General features: G+C 35.0%; 1 protein-coding gene and 1 non-coding gene across 2 annotated transcripts in view; one reads left to right on the forward strand and one right to left on the reverse strand.

Moving 5' to 3' along the window:
* The window catches only part of FMN2 (formin 2), a 386,263-nt gene that overhangs the window by 224,095 nt on the left and 140,435 nt on the right, over positions 1–21,733 (reverse strand). The gene's annotated exons all lie outside the window — the stretch shown is intronic.
* TRNAR-UCG (transfer RNA arginine (anticodon UCG)) lies at positions 5,953–6,037 on the forward strand. Its single transcript has one exon. It is a non-coding gene; the product is annotated as a tRNA-Arg (tRNA).

Genomic DNA, 21,733 nt, shown 5'->3' on the forward strand with positions numbered 1-21,733 from the left:
TTGTTTCTCTCAGCTCAGCATTATTCTCTTGAGTTTTGGGCAGCAAGAAGGCAAACAGACTCAAGTATGTACATAGAGATTTCCATACACATAACTGAACTCTGTCCCTCTCTCAAAACTCAGTCTTATTCTGCACTCCTTGTTCTACCTTGCAAAGCTGAAGTGCTAAGCTCAGTGCTTAGAGCATTGTCTAAATGAAGCATGGAGTGACTTAATGGAATCTCTGGATACCTAACTGCTCCTGTGAGATTCCCTTTTATCACTACACAATGACTCAGTCTCTGTCCTCGTCTGGAAGTGACTCCATCCCCTGGCCTTTATTCTACTTCTAAAAATCCAAGGAAGGGAAAGATACTGAAAATGCACAGCAATAAACATACAATTCCCCAGGGCGGGAAACTGATAACGGGAAAAAGATCCACGTGCATCAAAACACATGGTCTGTACGAAAGAGTAAGGTGAGACACCAGCAGGTAATATCCATAGCTAAGCCAAGACTGACCTAAACAACAGGGAGTAGGGCTCTTATAAAAATCTCTGAACATTTTCTAAGTTGGTGGCAACTCAACTGACTATACCTGTTAATTATCTGTTCAAGAATCTCAATAGAGACCATCAGAAGTCAACTAAATGAATTAACTCTTATAACAACAAAATTGTTACTACAGCCTTCAAACCATTTTGTTTTGTTTTGTTTTGTTTTGTTTTGTTTTAGGAGGCAAGAGGTAGAAATATAACTGGAGAACCCAAGATCCAAATCCTAGCCTCTTCCATGATTGGTCCAATTTGTCTGAAAGAGTATACATAGCTATTTATAGTGAAGGCAATACTGAATTTGCTGAAGACATGGTAAGGACTTTCATGTCTTTGAACTTTCTTAAGGCACTTCCATGAAAACCTAAGCCCAAGATGGCAAACAAGAGGAAAATGAAGCCCCTGAAAGAAACCCCAAATGCAATTTAATTTATATATGATCTTTGGTCAAAAAGTCTAGGATTAGGAAACATATCATGGGTAAGACTGGTAATGGGACCCATACCATGGAGAATCTTATTGTATGCAGTTAAAGGCATTCTCTAAAGAGAATAGATGTTGCTAGTGAGGGGATAGAAAAATCCATTTGTAGGTAGTCGCCTGAAAGGAAACTGTTCATCTACCAATGGAACTAAGTGAATGAAAGAACAGAAGCCATGCAAAACAAAACAAAACAAAACAAAACCGGTAACACTAAACATAATCTTGTGTCGAACTTTCACAGTAGATCACTCATGGACCAAATTTTCTGGAGCATGAATCATAAACCCACATCCTTTATGTCTACCCCATTAAGGGAAACAGAGGGATCTCTCACATAACATAGTAGATATGAATAGCGTACAGTATTAAAAATTATAAACCTTTTAAAAAAAAAAAAAACAGATATATGAATAATCAGGAGTGACCAATGAGTAAGTTGCCAAACTTCCTGAGTGGTATTCTTTCTGACATCCCTCATTGGACATTGGGGTAGGGGGATGAGAATAGAAAGGGGCTCTTATTCTCAGAGGTATCAGGCAACTTCTACCACCTGAACACAGGAAAATCTTGAGGTTCACTGATGCAAGACTAGGTATTTAACAAATGAATAACTGATCTAAATAAAAAGATACTTTTAAAAGAAAAGCAGGGATGCCTGGGTGGCTCAGCTAGTTAAACATCCAACTCTTGATTTCAGCTCAGGCCATTATCTCACAGTTCATGAGATCCAGCTCCTCATCAGGCTCCGTGCTGACAGCACGGAGCTTGCTTGGTATTCTGTCTCTCTGCCCCTATCCTGCTTATGCACACATACATGTGCACTCTCAAGAGAAGAAAGAAAGAAAGAAAGAAAGAAAGAAAGAAAGAAAGAAAGAAAGAAAGAAAGAAAGAAAGAAAGAAAGAAAGAAAGAAAGAAAGGAAAGGAAAGGAAAGGAAAGGAAAGGAAAGGAAAGGAAAGGAAAGGAAAGGAAAGGAAAGGAAAGGAAAAAAAGAAAAAAGAAAAGAAGTACCGCAACAATTCTACAAATACTCTTTAATTTCATCTCAGATTGGTATCTTGGCCTAGAAGTCCCTCTATTTGATCACGCAAGAATGGCATCCAGGCTTTTTTTTTCCTCAACAGCTATATGGAGATACTCTAGGACATTAAAGAATCATTCTTGATTTACTACAATATCTGAGTCTTCTTCTTTTTCTCCCTTTCCAATATTTGAACTAGAAGCCAAAAGCCTAGTAACAGAATAACTGAAGTAGAGGCAGGAAAGAGAAGGATTCAAATTTGTACAATTTGTTTAATAAAACATGCCTGATTTTGATAAACATAAAGTCAGGAAGCTGCCCAGTGAAGAGCAGAATAACATCTTACTTCCTCAGAAATATACAAGGAAATACAAGAATTATTCTCATCTGATTCAACATGATTTTCTAATTATACCTAATCTCTGGAGAGATCAATACACACATATCTTTTTGGTAATGGCAGAAAGTTCTTATACATCTCGTAAAGCAGAAGTCATGTGATTATTCTCCAACATACAATTTTGAAAAGTGTGATATAGGTCTCTGTGGTAGAAAAGAAACAGACATGCAAACCCAGACTGGATTTGGGCTTAAAGAGACACAAATTGGCATCTTCACATATAATGCTCATGTGCACTCACCCTTCCAAGGCCTCTTTCCCTTTCTTCTACAATGGGTTTTCCCTTTTCTGGAAGTTCTCTATACCCTTGATATCTTCTCCGACAGAAGTTCTGCCCAGTGTGTAAAATTTCTTTGGCCCTCCTCACCTTTTTCTCCTCTTTTCGGGGTAAGAATCATGGCGAGGGTAGGGGGGATGAGTGTCACCTGAGGAGGTTGTTAATGCAAAAAAAATTCAATAGTTTGTTCGAATTTTTTCTGCCTTTTTTTTTTTTGCTTTGTCCCCACAGAAAACCAGCTGACACTGTGGGCTAAAGGACAGGCTAACTGAAATGGGTGAAAAGGAATGAACTTATTATCACAGCTATCAAGCAGTTAAAAATATGTTTCCAAGTAAAAGGATCTAGGAAAAAAATGAATTCATGCACTGTAGCAATTCTACTCCTACCCACATATCCTTCATCCTTCTGAAAGGTAGACTTACATCCAACCCACAGTTTAAAGAAACTATGAAATATACATATTGTCACCAGTAGGTACTGCAATAGTTCTCAGGAACCTGTTTCAAAAGTTCCCAAATCATTAGAATGGCCCACTTCGCTTGTTAAGGTAGGTTGAAGATCAATATGCAATGTTTGAGATCTTTCCTTTGCTTCTGATTCTTTGTTTGAAAATACAGAAAGAGGAGGAATTTAATAGTTTCATTTTACCCCCCAATTAGTAAGGGAATCTGGGTCCAATGTCCTCCAACATAACTTTATTGAGTTTTTCAGAATAAGTAACATCTTTTCAAATGTCAACTTCTCTGTGAACCTTAGTATGAGTCTTCATAAAGAATTATGCTAATTCCTACAAATGACCTCTGTGTAGTTAAAAAAAAAAAATCAATAAAATAATCTTAGCAAGAGATGGTTCCACATGCTTTGAGAAGAAAACTTAAAAAGAATATAGACCCACTTTTGCCATTTCTCAGCATACTATTTGAAGTCCAAGCCACTGCCAGTTGAGAAAAAAAGAGAGATAAAAAGTATCCAAATTGAAAAAGAAGTAAAACTCTCCCTATTTGCAGATGACATGATACTACATATAGAAAACCCTAAAGACTCCACCAAAAAGCTGTTAGACCTAACAAATGAATCCTTCAAGTTTCAAACTTAATATACACACATCTGTTGCACTTTTATATACTAACAATGAACTATCATAAAGAGAAATTAACAATCCCAGTTATAATTGCATCAAAAAGAATAAAATACCTAGAAATAAATGTAACCAATGAAAAGAAAGTTACGTACTATGAAAACTGTAAGACACTGATGAAAGAAATTAAAGACAACACAAATAAATGGAAAGATATACTGTACTCATGGGAAGGAAAAAATGATTATTGTTAAAATGTCCATATTACCCAAAGCAATCTACAGATTCACTGCAATCCCTATCAAAATATCAGTAGCATTTTTCACAGAACTAGAATAAAGAAATCTAAAACTGGTATAGAACCACAAAAGACCCCAAATGGCCAAGGCAATCTTGAGAAAGAAGAAAATTGGAGGTATAACAGTCTGATTTTAAACTATAAAACAAATCTATACGTAGTCAAAAATAGTATGGTACTGGCACAAAAACAGACACGTGGATCAATGGAATAGAATGAATGATCTAGAAATAAACCCACATTTATATGATCAATTAATGTGTGACACAGGAGACAAGAATATACAATGGGGAAAAACAGTCTTTTCAATAAATGGTGCTGGGCAAACCAGACTGGACAACTGCACACAAAATAATGAAACTGAGGGGCGCCTGGGTGGCTCAGTCGGTTAAGCGTCCGACTTCGGTTCAGGTCACGATCTCGCGGTATGTGAGTTCGAGCCCCGCGTCGGGCTCTGTGCTGACTGGTCAGAGCCTGGAGCCTGTTTCAGATTCTGTGTCTCCCTCTCTCTCTGACCCTCCCCCGTTCATGCTCTGTCTCTCTCTGTCTCAAAAATAAATAAATGTTAAAAAAAATAAATAAATAAATAAAAAAAAAATGAAACTGAACCACTTTCTCACACTATACACAAAACTGAACCACTTTCAAACTACACACAAAAATAAACTCAAAATGGATTAAAGATATAAACGTGAGACCTGAAACCATAAAACTCCTAGAAGAAAACACAGGCAGTAAACTCTTGTTGGTCATTGGTCTGAGAAATATTCTCTTGTATTTGTATCCTCAGGAAAAAGCAAAAACAAGCATATAGGACTATGTCAAACTAAAAAGCTTTTGCACAGCAAAGGAAACCAAATCAAACCAAACCAAAACAAAACAAAACAAAACAAAATGCCAACCCACTGAATGGGAGAAGATATTTGCAAATGATACTGAGAACAGGTTAATATCCAAAATATATAAAGAATGCACACAATTCAATAACAACAAACAAACAAATGAACAGTGCAATTAGAAAATGGGCAAGGGCTTGAATAGACATTCCTTTGAAGAAGACATACAGACGGTCAAAAGACACATGAAAAGGTACTCAACATCACAAGTCGTCAGGAAAATGCAAATCAAAACCACAAGGAGATATCACTTACACCTGTCAGAAGAGCTATTATCAAAAAAACAGGAGAAAGAAGGCATGGGGTGCATGTGTGCATATGCGTGTGTGTATATAACGGAATACTACTCAGCCATAAAAAACGAAATCTTCAGAGAAGGACAAATGCCATATAATTTCACTTAAGTGTGGAATCTAAAAAACAAAGCAAACAAAATAAAACAGAAACATACTAAACAAGTCTGGTAGTTCCAGAAGGGAAGGAGGTAGGGGATGAGCAAAATGGGGGAAGAGGATTAAAAGTCACAAACTTTCAGTTATGATAAATAAAACACATTTCCTACGCAATGTATCACATAGGGAATGGAGTTAATAATATTGTAATAATTTGTATGGTAACAGATGGCAGCTGTCTTTTATCATGATGACCATTTATTATATAAATGTTGAATCACATGTTGTATACCTGAAATTAATGTAATAATGCATGTCAAATACACTTCAACTGAAGAGGAGAAAATAGACCCACACTCAGTAGTTTTCTAATAGCTTGATTTTATTAAATGCTTATGAAAGTTGAATCAATTGAAAAAATGGAGGCAATACATAAACTACTGAAAATCTACACCATATTATATTTTAAAAATACAATATTGGTGTTGGTGAACACATAGAAAAGATAACATAAATATATGACAAACAGCGAGACTACATTAAGATGAGTAAGAAAGAGAGTGATAGGGGCGCCTGGGTGGCTCAGTCGGTTGAGCGTCTGACTTCGGCTCAGGTCATGATCTCACGGTCCGTGGGTTCGAGCCCCACGTCGGGCTCTGTGCTGACAGCTCAGAGCCTGGAGCCTGTTTCAGATTCTGTGTCTCCCTCTCTCTCTGACCCTCCCCCGTTCATGCTCTGTCTCTCTCTGTCTCAAAAATAAATAAACGTTAAAAAAAAATTTTTTTTTTAAATTAAAAAAAAAAGAGAGTGATGACAGTGACAGATTCATTGTAGTTCTGGGTGGCCCAGTGGGGAAAAAAATTTGGTAGACTATTATGAAGGAAGAATGGTATGGTTATTAACACAGAACAATGAAATCTGTGAAACCATATTAGTAACCTCAAGAATGGCAAACATAACTTATTAAGTGAGATTAAGAAAAAGAGGGCAAACTAAATTACTGTTCAGTGTCAGTCATGTGTTAAATATCCTTTCTACACTTTTGCATGCAATACTGATGGCAACACATGAAATAGTAATGGTGTCTCAACAAGAAATATACAAGAGGACAGACTCTTGAACCACACGAAATTTTAAGTGTAGTTAAGATAGCCATACTCATTCTTCTTGGAAACATTAGAAGCTGATGTGGCCTGGCTAAAAATAAGTTTATAAGTATATGAAAAAGATTTTTTTAAGTAGGTCTTTAATTCCATAATGTTGCATGAATTCAAATTGGGTAAAAGAATGAGCAAATGGAAGAGTCAGTAACATAAATATTGGGATACTCGTGGTAAATACAGAATACAGCTAATAATACTTGGAAAAATGGAGAAAACATATGGAACATGTTACCCAGAAGAAAACCAAGCCATGAAGATAAATGAGTTCAAGAAATACCTAGAAATGCTTTAGAAAACAGGGGGACATTTTAAAAAAGAGAAACTAAGAAGCATAATAAAGATCTGATAAATTTGGCAAGACTTATTCCTAACCACTATTTCTCGTTCCTGAAGCTATCTGTTGAAAAACATGGCACCAAAGAGAATTATCTCATATAGAACTTTATATTGTTTAGATAGAAAATCTCTCAATAAACTATTACTTAAGATTGAGAATGCAAGCCATCAACTCCATTCAAAACCTACTTATTATTTCAAGCCCTACCTGTAACCACTCCAAGCCCTTCAGAGACCACTCTAGATTCTACAGTTCAGGGTATCAAGCTTTGATGCCTTCACATCTCTATTAAGAAGTTCTGTTTTTCCTCCTAGTTATATATACTATTCTAACTTAGCCAATTGCATAATTTGCATTTTTAATTGGAGTAGAGTTGACAATGTTACATTAGTCTCAGGTGTACAACATAGTGATTTGATACCTTTATGGTATGTTATACCATGGTGTAGCTACCATCTGTATATTTTACACTAAATTAGTTCCCTTCCTGTTTAATTTTTTACCAGCAAAACATACAGAAAAAACTGAATCCATTTTGCCATTTGATTATTTTCTTCATGTGCATTGTGTAATGATTAGATTTTGTAATAACACCAAGCTTTATCCATACGCTGTATAAAGAGGAGGAAATACTTCTGATCTTTTTATTTTTCTCAATTAAAAAAAATTTTTAATGTTTGTTTATTTTTCAGAGAGACAGAGTGTGAGCAGGGAGGGGCAGAGAGAGAGGGAGACACAGAATCTGAAGCAGGCTTCAGGCTCTGGACTGTCAGCACTGAGCCTGACACGGGGCTTAAACCGTGAGATCATGACCTGAGCCGAAGTCAGTCGCTTAACCGACTGAGCCACCCAGGTGTCTCTTTAATCTTTTTAAAAGAGGCAATTTATTTTGGTTTGGTTTCGGGGAGACTTAATATAAAATGCAAAAAGTCTAATGAGAGTTTTTATTTCATTATTCAAATATGAGTTCCTCTCTATCTATCTGCTTTCTATGGGGCAATATTCAAAAGGAAGCTGCAATTACTCTAATATGGAAGTCTTTGCTTACAAAAAAGCAGCAAGTCTGTCTGATATTGCCAGGGCAACACCGCAACCTAACTTTCAAAACAAAAGAAATGTTACTTAGTTGCTGAAAGGGAAAAATCTACAGATAAGAATATTCAACCCAGCAAGGCTATCATATAGAATAGTAGAAGAGATAAAGAGTTTCCCAAACAAAAATTAAAGGAGTTCATGACACTAAACAAGACCAACACAAAATATTAAAAGGGACTCTTTGAGTGGAAAGGAAAGACTGTAAGTGAGAGTATAAAAAGTAGGAAACACAAAAGCAATAAAAATAACTATTTCCATAAAAAATCAGTCAAAGGATTCACATCACAGAGGATATTAAGTATGACACTATATACCCAAAATCTGATGGGGAGAGGAATAAAGAATGGGTTCAACCTTAAGCAACCATCACCTTCTTATAAATTGCTATATACAGAAGAGGTTATATATGAAATAAATGGTAACCAAAAATCAAAACCACTAACAGATATGGAAAGAATAAAAAGAATGAATCCAAGTATATCACAAAAGAAAACCAGCAAACCATGAAAGACAGCAAGAAAAGAAAATATCAGAGAAAAACTGCATAAACAACAAGAAACAAAATAGCAAAAAATACATATCTATCAAGAATTACTTTGAATGTAAGTGGACTAAACGCACCAATCAAAAGACATGGGGTGACAGCATGGATAAAAAAACAAGACCCATCTATATGCTGCCTGCAAGAGACTCGTTTCAGACCTAAAGATACCTGCATATTAAAAGTAAAGGGGTGGAGAAACATTTATCATGTAAATGGTTGTCAAAGAAAGCTCGTGTAGCAATACTCGTATCAGAAAATATAGACATTGTTTATAGCAGCACTATCAACAATAGCCAAAGTATGGAAAGAGCCCAAATGTCCATTGGTGGATGAATGGATAAATAAGATGTGGTATGTATGTATATATGTATGCATACACACACACACACACACACACACACACAATGCAGTATTACTCGGCAATCAAAAAGAATGAAATCTTGCAATTGCAACTACATGGATGGAACTAGAGGGTATTATGCTAAGCGAAATTAGTCAGAGAAAGACAAATATCATATGACTTCACTCATATGAGGACTTTATGATACAAAACAGATGAACATAAGGGAAGGGAAACAAAAGTAATATAAAAACAGGGAGGGGGACAAAACAGAAGAGACTCTTAAATATGGAGAACAAACAGAGAGTTACTGGAGGGGTTGTGGATGGGGGATGGGCTAAGTGGGTAAGAGGCATTAAGGAATCTACTCCTGAAATCATTGTTGTACTATATGCTAACTAATTTGGATGTAACTTAAAAAAATAAGTTAAGAGAAAGCAAGAAAGAAAGAAAGAAAGAAAGAGAAAGAAAGAAAGGAAAAAAGAAAAGATAGACATTAAAACAAAGACGGTAAAAAGAGACAAATAGGACACTATGAAATAATAAAGGGGATAATCCAACAAGAAGATATAACAATTGTAAATATTGATGCACCCATCATGGAAGCTCCCAAACACATAAAACAGTTAATAACAAATATAAAGGAACTGACTGTAATACAATTACAGTAGATGACTTTAACATCACACATACATCAACAGACACATCATCAAACAGAAAACCAACAAGAAAACAGTGGCTCTGAATGACACACTGAGCAGAATTTAACAGATATATTCAGAACATTTCATCCTAAAACAGCAGAATACACATTCTTTTCAAGTGCCCATGAAACATTCTCCAAAATAGATCACATAATAGGTCAGAAAACAAGTCTCTACAACTTTAAAAACATCGAAGTCATACTATGCATCTTTTCTGACCATAACACTATGAAATTAAAATCAAACACAAGACAAAATCTTAAAAAACCACAAACACACAGGGTTAGATAACAGGCAACTAAACAATGAGTGGGTCAACCAAGAAATCAAAGAATAAATTAAAAATACATGGAAACAAATGAAAATGAAAACACACAGTCCAAAACTTTTGGTTTTGGTTCTAATAGGAGAGTTTATAGCAATATAGGCATACCTCAAGAAACAAGAAATATCTCAAATAAACAATGTAACCTTATACCTAAAGGAGCTAGAAAAAGAACAAATAAAACCCAAAACCAGAAGAAGGAAGGAAATAATAAAGATTAGAGCAGAAATAAATGATATACAAACTAAAAAAAACAATAGAATAGATAATGAAACTAGGAGCTGGTTCCTTGAAAAAAAGAAACAAAATTGATAAACCTCTAGCCAAAATCATCAAAAGAGAGAGTGGGGGAGAGCTGAAATAAATAAAATCACAAATGAAAGAGAAGAAATAACAGCCAACACCTCAAAAATACAATAGTAAGAGAATATTATAAAAAACTATATGAAAACAAATGCAAAGAAATGGAAAGACATTCCATGCTCATGGATTGGATGAAAAAATACTGCTAAAATATCCACACTGCACAAAGCAATTTACAGATTTATTGCAATTCCCATCAAAATACCAACAGCATTTTTCACAGAACTAGATCAATCCTGAAATTTGTATGAAACTACAAAAGACCTCAAATAGCCAAAGCAATTTTTTAAAAAGAAAAACAAAACTGGAGGTATCACCATTCTAGACTTTAAGTTATATTACAAAGCTGTAGAAATCAATCCAGTAAAGTAATGCTGCAAAAACAGATATACAGTTCAATGTAACAGAACAGAAAACCCAGAAATAAACCTGGGGTTTTATGGTTATTAATCTTCGATAGAGTAGGAATGAATATACAAAGAGTAAAGGACAGTCTCTTTAACTAACGGTGTTCGGAAAACTGGACAGCTACATGCAAAAGAATGAAACTTGACCACTTACTTTCACCATACACAAAAATAAAATCAAAATGAATTAAAGACCTAAATGTGAGACCTGAAACTATACAAATCCTGGAAGAGAGCACAAGCAGGAATTTTTCTGATATTGCCTGTAGCAACATTTTTCTATATAGGTGCCCTGAGGCAAAGGACACAAAACCAAAAATAAACTCTCGGGACTACATCAAAATACATCTTTGCATAGCAAAGAAAACCATCAACAAAACTAAAAGGCAACCTACTGAATGGGAGAAGATATTTGCAATGATACCTTTGATAAAGGGTTAGTATCCTAATTATATAAAGAACTTCTACAATTTGACACCCAAAAAACAAATAACCCAATTTTAAAATGGGCAGAAGACACGATCAGACATTTCTCCAGAGAGGACATCCAGATGGCCAACAGACACATGAAAAAGTGTTCAATATTACTTATCATCAGGGAAATATGAATCAAAATTATAATAGATATCACCTCACACCTGTCAGAGTGGTTAAAATAAAAAACACAAGAAACAACAAGTGTTGCTGAGAATGTGGAGGAAAAGAACTATCTTGCACTGTTGATGGGAATGCAAACTGGTGCAGCCACTGTGGAAAAGAGTGTGGAATTTCCTTAAAAAGTTAAAAATAGAACTATCCTATGATCCAGAAATTGCACTACTGAGTATTTACCAAAAAATACAAGGACACTAATTCAACGGGATGCATGCATCTCTGTGTTTATGGTAGCTTTATTTACAATGGCCAAACTATGGAAGCAGCTGAAGTGTCCATCAATAGATGGATGGATAAGGAAGATGTGTGTGTGTGTGTGTGTGTGTGTGTGTGTGTGTATAGTGTATAATATATAGTATATAATATATTACATCATGGAATATTAGCCATGAAAAAGAATGAAATTCTTTCCATTTGCAACAACATGGATAGTAGGGCTAGACAGTGTAACACTAAGCGAAATAAGTCAGAGAAAGACAAATACCATGATTTCACTCATATGTGGAATTTAGAAACAAACCAAACAAACGAGGAAAAAAAGAGAGAGGGAGACAAACCATGAAACAGATTCTTAACTGAAGAGAACAAGCGATGGTTACCAGAGGGGAGCAGGGGCTAGAGGATGGGTAAAACAAATGAGGTTACGGAGGGCACTTGTTGTGAAGCATGGAATTGTCAAGTTGCTATGGTGTCCACCTGAAACTAATATAACACTGTATGTGAACTACTCTGGAATTAAAATAAAAATATTAAAAAATATATTATTTTGACTTTCCTTGCCAGTTCAAAGGATGAGGAAAATCTGAAAGCCAATTTTTATGGGGCCCTGTGCCTATGGAGGCCATAAAAGAAAGGCCGATAACTTAAAAGGCATGCAGTTTCAAATGAATCTCAACTCAATTTCTAGCTTCTAGTGATGCTTGAAGGACCCATTGGTTTTATTTTTTGGCACTAGAAAAAAGTGGGAGAAATTCCATCCTAATTATGAAAAGTTTTACTTATGACAGTAATTGATTGAAGTACACAAAACCTTGGTAAAAGCGGCCACAAGTAAAAACATCGACATTACAAAGAAAAGTATGAAATTTTGAAAAGTTATTTTGTAGTATATTAGAGCTAAGAACTATAAAGAATGACCTGTGTATGGTTTGTGAAAAGGCTTAATGACATTAGAATCCATGTGGAGAAATACACGAAACCATATATAAAGATTGCCATATGGATCAATTAAAGAAAAACCTTGCCTACATTGCTGATTAACATTCATCTCAAAATAATGATTTTTATGACTACAAAGAAAAAATGAGGGAAGAAACTACTTACAAGCTCTGCTAAGCCTTAGCTGACTTCAGGTATTTCTCCTTTTTCTTTCTTGCTCTCATTTCAAGTTCTTCTACTCTCATTTTATCTTCCAATTAGTTTGAGGCGGGAAGGTTCATAATAGAGTTTCATGTTTTCTAAAACTTGATATTTTTAAGTCACTTTCCCTTACACTAGTTAAAATTTGTCAATTATGAAAGGATAGGCATTTCATCCATATAAAACAATTCAATACAAACACCAAACGTCATTTTTTGCTTTATGGCTAAACATAAATAAGCATTACAATGGTACCATAATTAGCAGCAAATTAAGTCCTTCATGTTCTGTGGGGGCATCATTAACTATGTCACCAAGAAATCAATAGTTTTTGGTTTTTACTCTCTACCTGTGTGTAAAGGGTAAGAGATGCCGAATCCCAAGTTGGCCTCAAATATCACGTCACTGCATATGAGAGAGAGGACGAGAGAGCAAGAAAGAGAGAGAGAGAGAGAGCAAGCTGAAGAGTGCCAGCATGGGCCAATTTTAATTTACCCACATAAATTTAGCTTCAGGGGCGCCTGGGTGGCTGCCTTCAGCTCTGGTCATGATCTCACGGTTCGTGAGTTTGAGCCCGGTGACAGGCTCTGTGCAGACAGTTTGGAGTCTGCAGTCTGCTTTGGATTTTGTGTCCTCCTCTCTCTCTGCCCTTTCCCTGCTCTCTCTCTCTCTCTCTCTCTCTCTCTCAAAAATAAAAAAAAAATTAATTTAAAAAATTATTGAAAAAATTTAGCTTCAATAATGCAAATCTCTTCTGCAGCATATGTCTGTTGAACACGTAAGTTGTTAAATTTTGCATTTAATCTTCTTTCATACATGAGGACTTGCGGGAAGAAAAATTATTGAAAGTTTTCATGAAACAAGCAATAAACCAGTCTATAGTCAAAGTTAAACTAACAGCAGACATCACCATCAGAAACACTAAAATCTATCCCCTGGGGGAGTCTGGTGATTCTGTCCAAGAGCATTCACTGAAGCACAGTAGGTTTCAAAACTGGTTTAATTATATTCCCAGGGCCTATACTCCTGAAGAGAAAATCACAGTCCATATATCTCTAGCCTCTTCATCAAAAGCAAAGAGAAAATCTATACATTTCTCTTCAGATGTTAATCGATTTTTGCCTAGTAAAACTACATTTTCTTAAAGTTAAAAATAGCTTACACTTTTGACAATATATTTTAGGGGGCAAAAGTTTTGCCCTAGAAGTTTTCTGACCTTGATAAAATATTATGTAGCCACAAAATTATAATCTGATATTATTATTATTTAATGGGTAACTAGAGCTACCAGAAAAAATATGTACTTTCTTACGAAAAATAGAATTTTACTGGTGAATATACGAAAAATAGAATTTTGCTGGTGAATATATGAATTAGTGGATTAAGACTTGAATTGTTATTGAAATCCAAATGGCTACGCCACTTTTATATTCCTGCCAGTAGTGTGTAAGAGCTCCAATTTCTCCACATCCTCATCACACATTTTATGGTCTTTCTTAGCCGTCCTACTACATGTAAAGTGGTGTTACACGATGCTTTTTCATTTCCCTATCGCCAATGACATTGAGCAGCCTTCACATACATATTGGCCAGTGGTATATCTTTGCAGAAAGATCTATTCACATTCCTTTGACAATTTTTTTAATCAGGCTGTTTTTGTTGTTGAGTTGGAAGAGTTCATTATACATACAGAATATTAACTCCTTATCAGATACATGATTTGCAAATATTTTCTAATTTGTGAGACTTTTTTATTTTCTTGATAGTATTGTTTGCAGCACAAATATTGTTCATCTTCATGTTGTATAATTTATCTATTTTTTTCTTTTGTCACATGTACTTTAGAAGTCATATGGACTCCTATGTTTTCTTCTGAATTTTATAGTTTAGGTCTTACATTCAAGCCTATGATACATTTTGAGTTAATTTTTGCTCATGGTATGAGGTGAAGGTTCAACTTTATTATTATTTTTTTTTTCATGTGAATATCTGGTTCTCTGAGCACCATTTGTTGAAAATACTTCCTTTGCCCTTGAAATGTTTTGGCACCACACTGTCAAAAATCAAACCCTAAATGCTAGGATTTATTTTTGGACTCTTCCTTCTATTCCACGGACCAACATGTCTATCCATCTGAGAGTACCACACCACCTTAATTAATATCTTTGTAATAACTTTGAAATCAGGAACTGTGAGTCCTCCAACTTTATTTTTTTAGATTATTTTGATTATCTTGGGCCCCTGGTGTTTGCAAATAAATTTTCAAGATCAGCCTGCCAATTTCCGAAAAACAAAAAACTGTTAGACATTGTGTTGAATCTACAGGTGACTACTGAGTCCTCTGATCTATGAACATGGCATGTTGTTCCATTTATTAAGATCTTCTTTTACTTCCCTTCCACACTGTTTTCTAGTTTTCAGTGTAGAAGTCTTGCAGTCCTTTTGTTAAATTTATACTAAGTATTTTACTTTTTGGATGCTATTGTAAAGGGAATTGTTTTCCTAATTACATTTTCACAATGTAAATTGCTAGTGCCTAGAAATAGAATTGGTTTTTCTGTAATGATTTTGTATCTTGTGCCGTCTCACTGAATTCCTGTTAGTTCGAATCATTTTTTAGTGGATTCCTTTTGGATATTTTATATTAGAGATGTTATCTGTAAAGAGAATTTTACTTCTTTCATTCCAATCTGAATGCCATTTGTTTCTTTTTCTTACCTAATTACCTAAACTAGAACCTTCAGGATATTGTGAAGCAGAAGTGGTGAGAAGGGACATCCTGGTCTTTCTTCTTGGTCAATCTAGTAAAGACTTTTCAGTTCTCTTAACCTCACAGAACCAGCTTCTGCTTTGTTGATTTTCTCTATTGCTTTCATATTCTTTTAATCATTATTTCCACTCTAGTGTTTATTACTCCCTTCTTTCTCAGTTTCTTAAGGTGAAAGTTGAGATGATTGGTTTTAGGTTTTTTTAAGATAGGTATTTACAGCCATAAATTTCTCTGAGCATTGCTCTAGTTGCAAACAATAAGTTTTAGTATGTTATGATTTCACTAATAGTCATTTCAAAGTATTTTCTAATTTTTCTTGTGTTTCCTTATTTGAAACACTTATTATTTGGGAACATGTTGTTTAACCTAGACATACCTGCAAATTTCCTCAAATTTCTTTGTTACTTATTGCTAATTTAATTCCACTGTGGCCAGAAAAATACTTTTTCAATAGTTTAAAATTTGTTAAGGCTTCAATCTCAAATTTATGAAGGCTTGTTTTGTGGACTTTGCGTATGGTCCATCCCAGAGAATGTTCTATACATACTTGAGAAATATGTGTTTTCTGCTGCTATTGAGTTTATGTTCCACAGATGTCAAGTCTAGTTTGTTTATGTGGTTGTTGAAGTCTTTTCCATCCTTGCTGATCTTCTGCTTACCTTCTATCCATCATTAAAAGTGGGCTATTAAAATCTCCAAATGTTATTTATTTCTTCCTTTAATCGTCAGTTTGTTCTTCATGTATTTTGGGATATTACTATTATGTGCATGTATGTTTATAATTATTGTACCTTCCTGATAGATTAAGCTTTTATTAGAAGGAATGTCCTTCTTTATCTCAAGTAATTTTTTAAGTCTATTTTATCTGATATCGGTATGGCTACTCCAGCTTTTTTATGGTTGTTTAAGGTTGGTCTATCTTTTTTGCTTTTGACTTATTTATATCTTAGAATCTAAAGTGTTCCTCTAGTAACACAATACACACTTGGATTATTTTTATGCAATCTGACATCTGCCTTTTTAATGGATTGTTTAATTCATTCACATTTAATGTTATTATCAATATGATTGAATTTACATCTGCCATTTTTCATTTTTTAAATATATCTGTCTTTTTCATTCCTCTATTCTTTCTTTATTACCTACTTTTGTATTAAATGGAGTAACTGGATATCTAACTTCTTTTGTGAATTTATTTGATATTTCAGTTTTCTTCGTGGTTGCTCTAGGGCTTACAATATATCCTTAATTTATCAGAATCTACTTCAGATTTATACTGACCTAATTCCAAAACATAGAAACTTTACTCCTCTTATAGCTCCATTCACTTCTCACCCTTTTACACTATCACTGTTATATATACTGTGTGCACATGTGTTTTATATATGATACAAATTGTTATAAATTACTAGTATATATAATCTTATACCTTTAAAGAAGTTGACAGGAGAGAAGTATATATTCATACTTGTTATGAATTAGCCTTCCTATTTAGCCTTCGTTGTTCATTTCTTTCTGTAACTTTGACTTCACCTAGTGTCATTTCCTTACTCCAGTACAACTTTGTTTCTATTCATCTGCTGTTATTACTGAAATTTCCTTGTGTGTGATGAGTCGTTTTTCTCTTACTGCTTTCAAGATTTTTCTCTTTATCTTTGGCTCTCAATGTTTTGAATTAAGATGGGTCAGGGTGTAGATCACATGGTGTTTACTCCTTGACATTTACTGAACTTGGATGTGTTTATTAACGCTTTTCATCAAATTTCTGGACCCATCTTCAAATATTTTTCTATACCTTTCTCTTCTCCTTTTGGTACATTTCAGTGATGTTGGTCACTTAAAGGTGTTCCACATTATTCTGAGGTTCTGTCTTTTTTTTCCCCACTTGTTTTTTTCTCTGTTCTTCAGACTACATAGTCTCTATTGATTTACCTTAAAGCTTGCTGGTTGTTTTGTTTTTTCTGCTACCACAAATCACTTGTTAAACTACACAGTGGTTTTGTTTTCCATTTTGATTATTATACTTTTCAACTTCAATTTTTTTTAATAATGTCTCTCTATTGTCATTCTCAAATTGATGAAACATTGTCATCATACCTTCCTTTACTTCTTAGAAACAGTTTCCCTTAGTTCTTTGAAGATATTTAGCATGAATGATCTGAAGTTTATGTATGTTAAAAAAAATTTTTTTTAATAAAAGGGGCACCTGGGTGGTTGTCAGTTGGGCATCTGACTTCAGCTCAGGTCATGGTCTCACGGTTCATGAGTTCAAGCCCCACGTAAGGCTCTGTGCTGACACCTCAGAGCCTGGAGCCTGCTTCAGATTCTGTGTCTCCCTCTCTCTGCCTCTCCCCTGCTCGTGCTCTGTCTCTCTCAAAAATAATATAAACATTAAAAAACTGAAATCTATGAATGTTAAATGTGCTATCTGGGCCTCTGAATAATGTTTCTACTGCCTGTTTGTTTTCCTGCATATAGGTGATACTTTGTGACATCTTTGTGGTTCTCATACAGTTGTTGAAAACTGGACATTTCAGATAATATACTGTAGCAACTCTGGATATTGATTTCCCATTCCCTGCCCCAGGATTCTTTTTTATTGTTGGCTTGTTTATTTTTTGCTTATTTGTTTATTTTGGCCTGACTAGTTCTATGAATTATATCTGCAACAGTGTGCAATCTGATGTTCTTGCACACATTCTTCCCCCATTATTTTATCTTTTGCCCTGACTTACCTAGGAGTCATCCCTGGGTGGGTTGAGCCATTGCCGAAGATTATGCTGAAGTCCCCTAACCACTTAGAGTTTTACCTTTAACCATTGTGTGGGGGAGTGGGGTGCATGCCCTGGAGGCTACTATACAGTTCAGAGTTTATGCAACTTTTCTCACATTCAGCCACGAAGGAGGTAGTAACTTGGATTTTCTCTAACTGCTTCTGAGAGGGTGTGGCCTTGGGCATGCACACACCTCCCAGACTTTCAGGAATGACTGATTTTGTTGACACTGTATGAGGTTTAGAGAATGCTTTCATGGTATCCCACATCTTGCTTGACTCCTCCTGAGCAGATACAGCCTGGCACAGGTGCACAGCCTTCCTGACTCAGAGTTAACTTTGATTCCTAGAGGGCCCTTCTCGGCTTCCTCTTTCCTTAGCTCTCCATAGTTGCCTGGACTAGAGCTTCTGCAACAGGGGACTGGGGAAATTAGGAATGCCAGAATCCTGGCTCTCCTAAAGTAAAACCATAACCTAAGGGAGAGAGACCTTGGTCTTCTCAGCTTTATATGCCTTGGGTAAGATTCCATAGCATAGAGTTAGGGGGGCTGGTGATGGAGTGGGTCATGGCTCAAAAGCCACAGACTCTCACTATTCTTATTGAGTCTTGGTACATTTTTTTGAATGATTGTTTCTCTATTTCCTTTGTACCCTTAGACCAACTGCCAGAGACTTTAAATGAATATTTTTGTTGTAGTTTTCACAGTTAATTGCTGTTTTGCTGGAAAGAGGACTCACCAAACTCCCTGTTCTGTTGATCTAGGAGGCCCACCTCCAATAAAATTTGCAAAGTAATACTTCAGATAATTTCTAGTTATAATTCAGTACTTCTAAAATTTCATATACTAACATGTAACAAAATAAAAGCAGAAGTGTTAGAAATCTTCCTTATAAACATGATTTTGAAAAAGAAACAAATTTATATTCCAGTTGAAACAACAACAAAGTTTTGAATACAAAATAGAGATATGAATAAGAACTTTATTTTTTCCTTTAAGTCTGATACTTGTGTCCTCAAATAATCATAAACATTTTTCAGCTCAGATCACACTAAAAGTATAGTGTGAACAGACTTGTGTCACGTGCAACAGTTCCCACAGACAAAAGGTAGGAGCTATCGTAATTGTAACTGTGTAAGTCAAATCAGGTGCATGGACAGTTGCTGTCCATGGTAAAGAGACATACAACCCACGATGTAGCACCAAAACAGCAAAAATCAACGTCAGGTCTAATTTGTGAAATTCCACTGTCACTCTTATGTCTAAGACAAGCCTAAAGACTTTTGCCAGGAGGATGGGAAGGAAACATACTGAGCTAAGGGAAACAAGTATCAATAACCTGCATCCACATTCCTGAAACTGTCAGACAGGAGTTCCCACACATAGAAGAGTGCCAAAACACCTGACTGATTTACGATGGTTTTAAATAAGGTTCAAGGAAATCTTTGTTTGCGGTGTTATTTTCAAAAATCATCCCTTAATTCTCTCTACGTATCTAAACAAAATAAATTCAAGGGCCACTTCAAGTCTCGTCTCTTGCACACAGACTCATACTAAATCCAGCCAGCGTGCTCTGTTCAGCCCTCCTGATCATGTGCAGTACTTACTATTTTAGAGCATATGGTATGAAACTTGAAGAGTGATTCAAATTTAGTCGCATGAATTACTTAATACTGTCCCTCAGGGAGACAGTAATAAATTAGCCCACCAGAGAAACTCCCTGGCCTAGGAGCCTCTCTTCTTTACTGTATTCCCTGCTGAAACGGATAAACCCTGCTCTCCTCAGGCCAAGAAAGTGGTGCAGCACTGGAAGTAACTGGTGTTTTCTCTCTTTAAATTTTCCCTGGCTGTCTGCAATGTTGTTCCACTCTATATTAGCAGTACTGAGAAATGCTCCCCCATCACCTGCTCCAAATTATAGAATTTAGACTCTGTAAATGACCAAAAAGCTTTCCTTACTTTTGCAAGGATGACTTTCAGTTTTCATATAATCATAATAAGGTAATGAATTGCAAATGAATTTTCCAAACAACTGTTTCTTCAATGCCTATGGATTTTGATAAACAGGACATCTCAGCCATTAAATATCAATACCCCTTTCTTATACATCTAGTGCAAAGAAACTTATTATCATCATAGTATATCAAAATAGAGCCCAAAAGAATTAACTTACAGTATGATGATTCGATTTTGTACAAGTTCAATTTGTTATTAATCAAACATAATTTTCCTAATACATAATCTAGCAAGGTTGGGACCATTAGCCTAATTATATTTCCTTTTTAGTATGCCACTGGGTGTTTTGTGTTTTGTTTCGTTTTGTTTTGTGTATGTGTGTGCGTGTGTGTGTGTGTTTGTGTGTCTGCCATTTACTTAGAACTATAAAAACAATTTTTTGGCTGAAAGAAAATTTAAAAATAGAGGTTATTATTTTTGCATTCTTTGAATTGATTGGGTATGCTCTACAAATAGTTATGGGAATAACATCTTCAAAAAATAATAAATCTTTCAACATCTAAAACAAATCCAGATTCCACAAAACCTATGTTTGTCTAATTATAGCTCTGTATTTTGATGTGGTTTTCTATGTAAATACATTTTAAGGCTTGCAATAGGAATGTATTCTATTAAAAACAGATGTTATGTTAAAAGTAACAAAGTACCAAATGTTTACTATGTATCCCCAAAACAAATCTAAATTGTTTTATTGTAAGATATTTTGTGTTTCAGACATTATTTTAGGTCTTCAGTCTAGATGACCAATATAACTGTCCAAATCAACCAAAACACACCCTTTGCCAGCTATAATAGGAAAAATTAACACCAATACAAAAAACTAAATTTCTACTACTCAGATTATCACTGAGCCTACACTGAAATATCCAATAATAATGAAAAAACATTTGCAATAAACAGAGATTATTTACATTATTTGAAATTATTAGAGATTCAGGAGTAAAATACATACCCCCTTTTCCCTTTTCATGTGGCTCACTATTACTACAGCAGACAATATCTGAAGTATAGCATACACTTTTCCCCAATGCCTCAACATGGTAGAAAGAAGCCTTATAACAGCCATTACTGCTTCATGTAAGAATGCTTAGCAGCATTACATCATACACTCCCATATAAGAACATCTGAATAATGAATGCTTCTTTTCCCATTGTTATTATGGGTTTTTATAACACACATACATAAAGCCTTAAAAGAGGTTAGGTCAGCAAACACAATGGAAAGATTGAACAGAATACCAAATGTCTAACTCTTTACCATTTATATCTGTAATTAAATGGGAATTCTAACAAATCCTGTTACTACCTCCCCTTATAATAAGTAGCAGATTTAACTATTTTTCTAATCGTACTTCCAGAGGCTAAAGCCCAACAAATATTTAACTATCATGACTTGTTTTTCTCTCCCATTCTCTGAGCAGAGCATTTTAATCTGATAAATAGAAGAAACCCAGAAAGACATTTGTTTGTGTTGCATTAAATGATTAAACAAATGTCAGCTAT

The sequence above is a fragment of the Panthera onca genome, chromosome F1 (genome assembly GCF_046562875.1).
Source record: "Panthera onca isolate mPanOnc1 chromosome F1, mPanOnc1 haplotype 2, whole genome shotgun sequence".
Taxonomy (NCBI): Eukaryota; Metazoa; Chordata; class Mammalia; order Carnivora; family Felidae; genus Panthera; species Panthera onca.